This window comes from Hemiscyllium ocellatum, chromosome 24 (genome assembly GCF_020745735.1).
Source record: "Hemiscyllium ocellatum isolate sHemOce1 chromosome 24, sHemOce1.pat.X.cur, whole genome shotgun sequence".
Lineage (NCBI taxonomy): Eukaryota > Metazoa > Chordata > Chondrichthyes > Orectolobiformes > Hemiscylliidae > Hemiscyllium > Hemiscyllium ocellatum.
In genome coordinates, this window is record NC_083424.1 from 56,201,121 (window position 1) to 56,208,016 (window position 6,896).

Below are 6,896 nucleotides of genomic sequence, written 5' to 3' on the forward strand. Positions count from 1 at the left end.
TGATTTTTTTTTGAAAAATTCATTCAAGGGATGTGGGTGTCACTGGCTAGAGTAGCATATCTTTCCCATGCCTTATTGCCCAGGTAAGTATGGCAGTTCCCTTCCCTCAAGAATATTAGTGAACCAAATGGATTTTTCATGACAATCCATCATGGATTAATGGTCATCATTAGAGTCTCAATTCCAGATTTTTATCAAATTCCATCCTCTGCCCTTTTTAAATTTCTGCCTAACTCTCTGTAAACTCCCTTCAGGGAAAAAGTTGAGAGTCTCGAGAGTAGTAATATTTGAATTACTCCCAGTGCTACAAGCTAGTGAGGGCAGGAATAGGAGGATGGAACAGATGAATGCATGGCTGAGGAGCTGGTGTATGGGAGAAGGATTCACATTTTTTTGGATCATTGGACTTTCTTTTGGTGTAGAAGTGACCAATACAAGAAGTTCGGATTGCACATAAATTGGAAGGGGAATGATATGCTGGCAGGGAAATTTGCTGGAGCTCCTCGGGATGATTTTAAACTAGTAAGGTGGGGAGGTGGGACCCAGGGAGATCGTGAGGAAAGAGATCAATCTGAGACTGGTACAGCTGAGAACAGAAGTGAGTCAAACGGGCAGGGACAAGGTAGGACTAATAAATTAAACTGCATTTAATTCAATGCAAGGGGCCTAACAGGGAAGGCAGATGAACTCAGGGCATGGTTAGGAACATGGGACTGGGATATCATAGCAATTACCATAACACGGCTGAGGGATGGGCAGGACTGGGAGCTTAATGTTCCAGGATACAAATTCTACAGGAAGGACAGAAAGGGAGGAGAGAGGAGGGGGAGTGGCATTTTTGATAAGGGATAGCATTACAGCTGTGCTGAGGGAGGATATTCCTGGAAATACATCCAGGGAAATTATTTGGGTGGAACTGAGAAATAGGAAAGGGATAATTATCTTATTGGGATTGTATTATAGACCCCCAACAGTCAGAGGGAAATTGAGAAACAAACTTGTAAAGAAATCTCAGCCAACTGTAAGAATAACAGGGTAGTTACGGTAGGGGATTTTAACTTGCCAAACATCGACTAGGACTGCCATAGTGTTAAAGGTTTAGATGGATAGGAATTTCTTAAGTGCTTACAAGACAATTTTCTGATTCAGTATGTGGATGTACCTACTAGAGAAGGTGCAAAACTTGACCACCTCTTGGGAAATAAGGCAGGGCAGGTGACTGAGGTGTCAGTGGGGGAGCACTTTGGGGCCAGCGACCATAATTCTATTTGTTTTAAAATAGCGATGGCAAAGGATAGACCAGATCTAAAAGTTGAAGTTCTAAATTGGAGAAAGACCAATTTTGACGGTATTAGACAAGAACTTTCAAAAGCTGATTGGGGGCAGATGTTTGCAGGTAAAGGGACGGCTGGAAAATGGGAAGCCTTCAGAAATGAAATAACAAGAATCCAGAGAAAGTATATTCCTGTCAGGGTGAAAGGAAAGGCTGGTAGGTATAAGGAATGCTGGATGACTAAAGAAATGGAGGGTTTGGTTAAGAAAAAGAAGGAAGCATATGTAAGGTATAGACAGGATAGATCGAGTGAATCCTCAGTATAAAGGCAGTAGGAGTATACTGAAGAAGGAAATCAGGAGGGCAAAACGGGGACATGAGATAGCTTTGGCAAATAGAATTAAGGAGATCAAAGTTTGTGAGAAGATTTGTTGCTCGTTGTTGTGGTTCTGTTCACTGAGCTGGGAATTTGTGTTGCAGACGTTTCGTCCCCTGTCTAGGTGATATCCTCAGTGCTTGGGAGCCTCCTGTGAAACTAGCCACGAAACGACACGACCAGCTATCCTTAGTAGCCACACGCAGATGACAAGCAATATGAATTTGACTGGGACAATACTACTATTAGAGGACAAGCCAAACAGAGAATAGCCAGGGAATTCCTAGAGGCATGGCACTCATCCACAGATTCAATCAATAAGCACATCGACCCGGACCCAATATACCGACCACTGCAACAGACAGCTGGAACTGACAACCGGAAGCGGCAGATTCAAACCACTACAAATGCCGGAGGAAAGATCACAGAAGCGCTTCACAGGAGGTTCCCAAGCACTGAGGATGTCACCTAGACAGGGGACGAAATGACTGCAACACAAATTCCCAGCTCAGCGAACAGAACCACAACAGAATTAAGGAGAATCCAAAGAGTTTTTACAAATACATTAAGGACAAAAGGGTAAGTATGGAGAGAATAGGGCCCCTCAAAGATCAGCAAGGCAGCCTTTGTGTGGAGCCATGGAAAGTGGGGGAGATAGTAAATAAGTATTTTGCATCAGTATTTACTGTGGAAAAGAATATGGAAGATATAGACTGTAGGGAGATAGATGATGACATCTTGCAAAACGTCCATATTACAGAGGAGGAAGTGCTGGATGTCTTGAAATGAGTAAAGGTGGATAAATCCCCAGGACCTGATCAGGTGTACCGGAGAGCTCTGTGGGAAGCCAGAGAAGTGATTGCTGGGCCTCTTGCTGAGATATTTGTATCATCGATAGTTGCAGGTGAGGTGCCGGAAGACTGGAGGTTGGCTAACGTGGTGCCACTGTTTAAGAAGGGTGGTAAGGACAAGCCAGGGAACTATAGGCCAGTGAGCCTGATGTCAGTGGGGGGCACGTTGTTGGAGGGAGTCCTGAGGGACAGGATGTACATGTATTTGGTAAGGCAAGGACTGATTCGGGATAGTCAACATGGTATTGTGCGCAGGAATTCATGTCTCGCAAACTTGATTGAGTTTTTTGAGGAAGTAACAAAAGATCGATGAGGGCAGAGTGGTAGATGTGATCTGTGTGGACTTCAGTAAAGGTTTCAACAAGGGTCCCCATGGGAGACTCATTAGCAAGGTTAGATTTCATGAAATGCAGGGGGAACTAGCCATTTGGATACAGAACTGGCTCAAAGGTAGAGTAGTAGTGGAGGGTTGTTTTTCAGATTGGAGGCCTGTGACCAGTGGAGTGCTACAAGGATCAATGCTGGGTCCTGTACTTTTTCATCATTTATATAAATGATTTGGATGCGAGCATAAGAGGTACAGTTAGTAAGTTTGCAGATGACACCAAAATTGGAGGTGTAGTGGACAGCGAAGAGGGTTACCTCAGATTACAACAGGATCTGGACCAGATGGACCAATGGGCTGAGAAGAAGCAGATGGAGTTTAATTCAGATAAATGAAAGGTGCTGCATTTGGGAAAGCAAATCTTAGCAGGACTTATACACTTAATGGTAAGGTCCTAGGGAGTGTTGCTGAACAGAGAGACCTTGGAGTATAGGTTCATAGCTCCTTCAAAGTAGAGTCGCAGGTAGATAGGATAGTGAAGGAGGAGTTTGGTATGCTTTCCTTTATTGGTCAGAGTATTGAGTACAGGAGTTGAGAGGTCATGTTGCGGCTGTACAGGACATTGGTTAGGCCACTGTTGGAATACTGTGTGCAATTCTGGTCTCCTTCCTATCGGAAAGATGTGAAACTTGAAAGGGTTCAGAAAAGATTTACAAGGATGTTGCCAGGGTTGAAGGATTTGAGCTACAGGGAGAGGCTTAACAGGCTTGGGCTGTTTTCTCTGGAGCGCGGAGGCTGAGGGGTGGCCTTATAGAGGTTTACAAAATTGAGAGCCATGGATAGAGTAAATAGACAAATTCTTTTCCCTGGGGATGGGGAGTCCAGAACTAGAGGGCATAGGTTTAGGGTGACAGGGGGAAAGATTGGGCGGCACGGTGGCACAGTGGTTAGCACTGCTGCCTCACAGCAACAGAGACCTGGGTTCAATTCCCGACTCAGGCGACTAACTGTGTGGAGTTTGCACGTTCTCCCCGTGTCTGCGTGGGTTTCCTCCGGGTGCTCCGGTTTCCTCCCACAGTCCAAAGATGTACGGGTCAGGTGAATTGGCTATGCTAAATTGCCCGTAGTGTTAGGTGGGGGGTAGATGTGGGGGTGTGGGTGGGTTGCGCTTCGGCGGGTCGGTGTGGACTTGTTGGGCCGAAGGGCCTGTTTCCACACTGTAAGTATGGAGAGACCTATGGGGCAACCTTTTCACAGAGTGGTACATGTATGGAATGAGCTGCCAGAGGATGTGGTGGAGGCTGGTGCAATTGCAATATTTAAGAGGCATTTGGATGGGTATATGAATAGGAAGGGTTTGGAGGGATATGGGCCGGGTGCTGGCAGGTGGGTATAGATTGGGTTGGGATATCTGGTCAGCATGGTTGGACCGAAGAGTCTGTTTCCATGCTGTCCATCTCTGATTGTATCTGCCATGGTGAAATTTGAACCCTGGTCCCCAAAACATTGCGTTTCTACATTAACAGTCCAGTGATTAATACCAAAAGCTCATCACTCCCCCGTAATGATGGCAATTATATAAGGTCACAAGCTTGCTCTGGCTAAAATACACCAGGTTGGAAAACAGTTCAATTCAGCTTGAGCCAGCTAGAAAGAGATGACACCTGGGGACTGAGGCTTGTAGATAGGGATCAAAGCTTTGGTCTTCTGCATAGTGGAAGAAACTTCTGACATCCAGTACTGGATTTTGGATAAATAGTCTGATCAAATGAGAAACAGGGGAGAGCTAAGAGAAGTGATGGTGAGGTGTAGCTGCGCAGCTAAATGAGAACTAGGATGGATCCAAGAATAGATACTTGGCAAATACCAGAGGTAACATGCAAAATCAGAGAAAAACCACTTTAAATGATTCTCTGGCTAGACCAGTAGTCACCCCATTGAAGACCAGCGGAAGGTACTAGAAGAGGATGGTCAGGTCAATAGTGTCAAAGGCTGCAGGCAGGTCAAAGACGGAATGTAAGGATTTGTCACATCTGTGTAAAATATCTTTGTCACACTTAGTACCAACCATTTTGGTATTTTGAGGAAGGTTGTCATGGATTTGGGAGGGGACTTAAAAGGATTTGATAGGGACAAGAATTTACAAAGACTCAGGGATAATTACAGCAATTTAAAAGGAAAGTAGAAGAATATGGAGAAAACATGAACAGTTAACAGTAGGACAGGAAGGGAAGTCAGGTGATGTTCAGTGCCATGACCAGCACTGGATCTCCTATCCTGGGGGTCACCATTGACAAGAAACTGAACTGGATCAGCTGTATAATTACTGTGGCTACAAGAGCAGGTAAGACACCTGAAGTAAGCAACTCACCTCCATTAAATACTCCTCATTGGCCTGGATAAACACAGCAGCAACAACACTGAAGAACCTTGACACCATCCAGGGCAAAGCAGCCTGCTTGCTCAATATCCTGTCCACCACTAAAACACTTGCCGCATCTCCAATAATGGGTTTCAGCAGCAGATGAGCTGAGGCAGAGTGCCTGATGCTGAAAAAAGTAATCTGTGTGAAAGATTGGGGTCAATCTAAGATCAGGAACATGCAGGATGCAAGCAGTCTTGTTCTACATGAGTCGAGACTGGGGAGTTAAATAAGCAGTGAAAGGTTTAGGGCTGAACTGAAGACTGGCTTTTATCTTGATGTTTAAGGAAATTTCAGCTCAGAGTACTGGGTAAGTCAAAGGCAGTGGGAGGGAGGAACAGAGATATGTACAGATGGAAGCTGATTGCTTCTTGGCACTACTGCTGTAAGATATGCCGTGTTTAAAAAGTAGTGGAAAGCCAGAGGAAGTAGAATGGGATTACAGGACTTTCTCCACCTCCAGTTGGCTGTGAAGAATGGACAGCAGTTTGGGGAGGTATTTGTCTGTTGGTGTGCTCACTGTGTCAAAGGATGCAAACAATGTGGAGAGTGAGGAAGGACTGTTTATCATTGTCGAGATCAGATAGAATATCATTTTTAAACTTCCATTAGTGGTTTCAGGGCCATAGTTATTTGCTGGTACCAACAATCTTATAGTTCACCTCCACAGTGCCACTTATTCACTAAAGTTAACTTTACAGCCACTAAGTGTAGAATATGGTTCTGTTGTAAATTCCCATTTATCTCTCCACAGTGGAGGCTTCCTGCCTTTATTCCTGATGAAGGGCTTTTGCCCAAAACATTGATTTTCCTGCTCCTTGGATGCTGCTTGACCTGCTGTGCTTTGAGCACCAGTATGATCTCAACTCCGGTTTCTAGCATCTGCAGTCCTCACTTTTGCCTTGTAAATTTTTATGCCACTAGTGATGTGTGGGAGGGTCTATTATTTTGGTATATTCTGCCAAATAGGTACAACAATACATAGTCATTGGCAGAAGTGCTTTTATTGTCATTTTAGAAGATAAGTCTCAATGGTACAGCTACCCCAATCATGGGCTGAAAATGTCCTGTTTGGAATCAAGAGCTGAGAAACAATAGATCAAGGGAAATAAAGAACTGCAGATGCTGGAGATCTGAAACAAAAACAAACTGCTGCTAAAATTCAGCAGGTTTGGCAGCAGCTGTGGGAAGAAAGCAGAGTTGACGTTTCAAGTCTCATCAGAAGAATGTTTTGATGAAGTCATCAGATTTGAAACATCAACTCTGCTTTCTTCCCACAGCTGCTGCCAAACCTGCTGAATTTCAGCAGCAGTTTGTTTTTGTGATAAATTGAGACAATTAGGAACAAGTGAAAACAGGTAAAACTGTAACAGCAAGAAACCTGCTGCTGCTGCCTTGTACACCAGCTGAGGTTTGTCAGCTTGCTGTATCACTCATGTACAAGTTGCAGTAACACTCTTCCCTAAAAATTGTACATATTGCATTTAACTGTTCCTCAGTACTGTACATTTGTAAGGCAAAAGCCATTAACCAGTAACTGCAGAACAGCTTGTTCTGAAAGGATATGTCATAGTACTGCAGAGAAACACAACCAGGCCAAAGTTTGACAGGTAAAGTGAAGCTGTGGAGCCTCAAGGAAGGTGAAACAG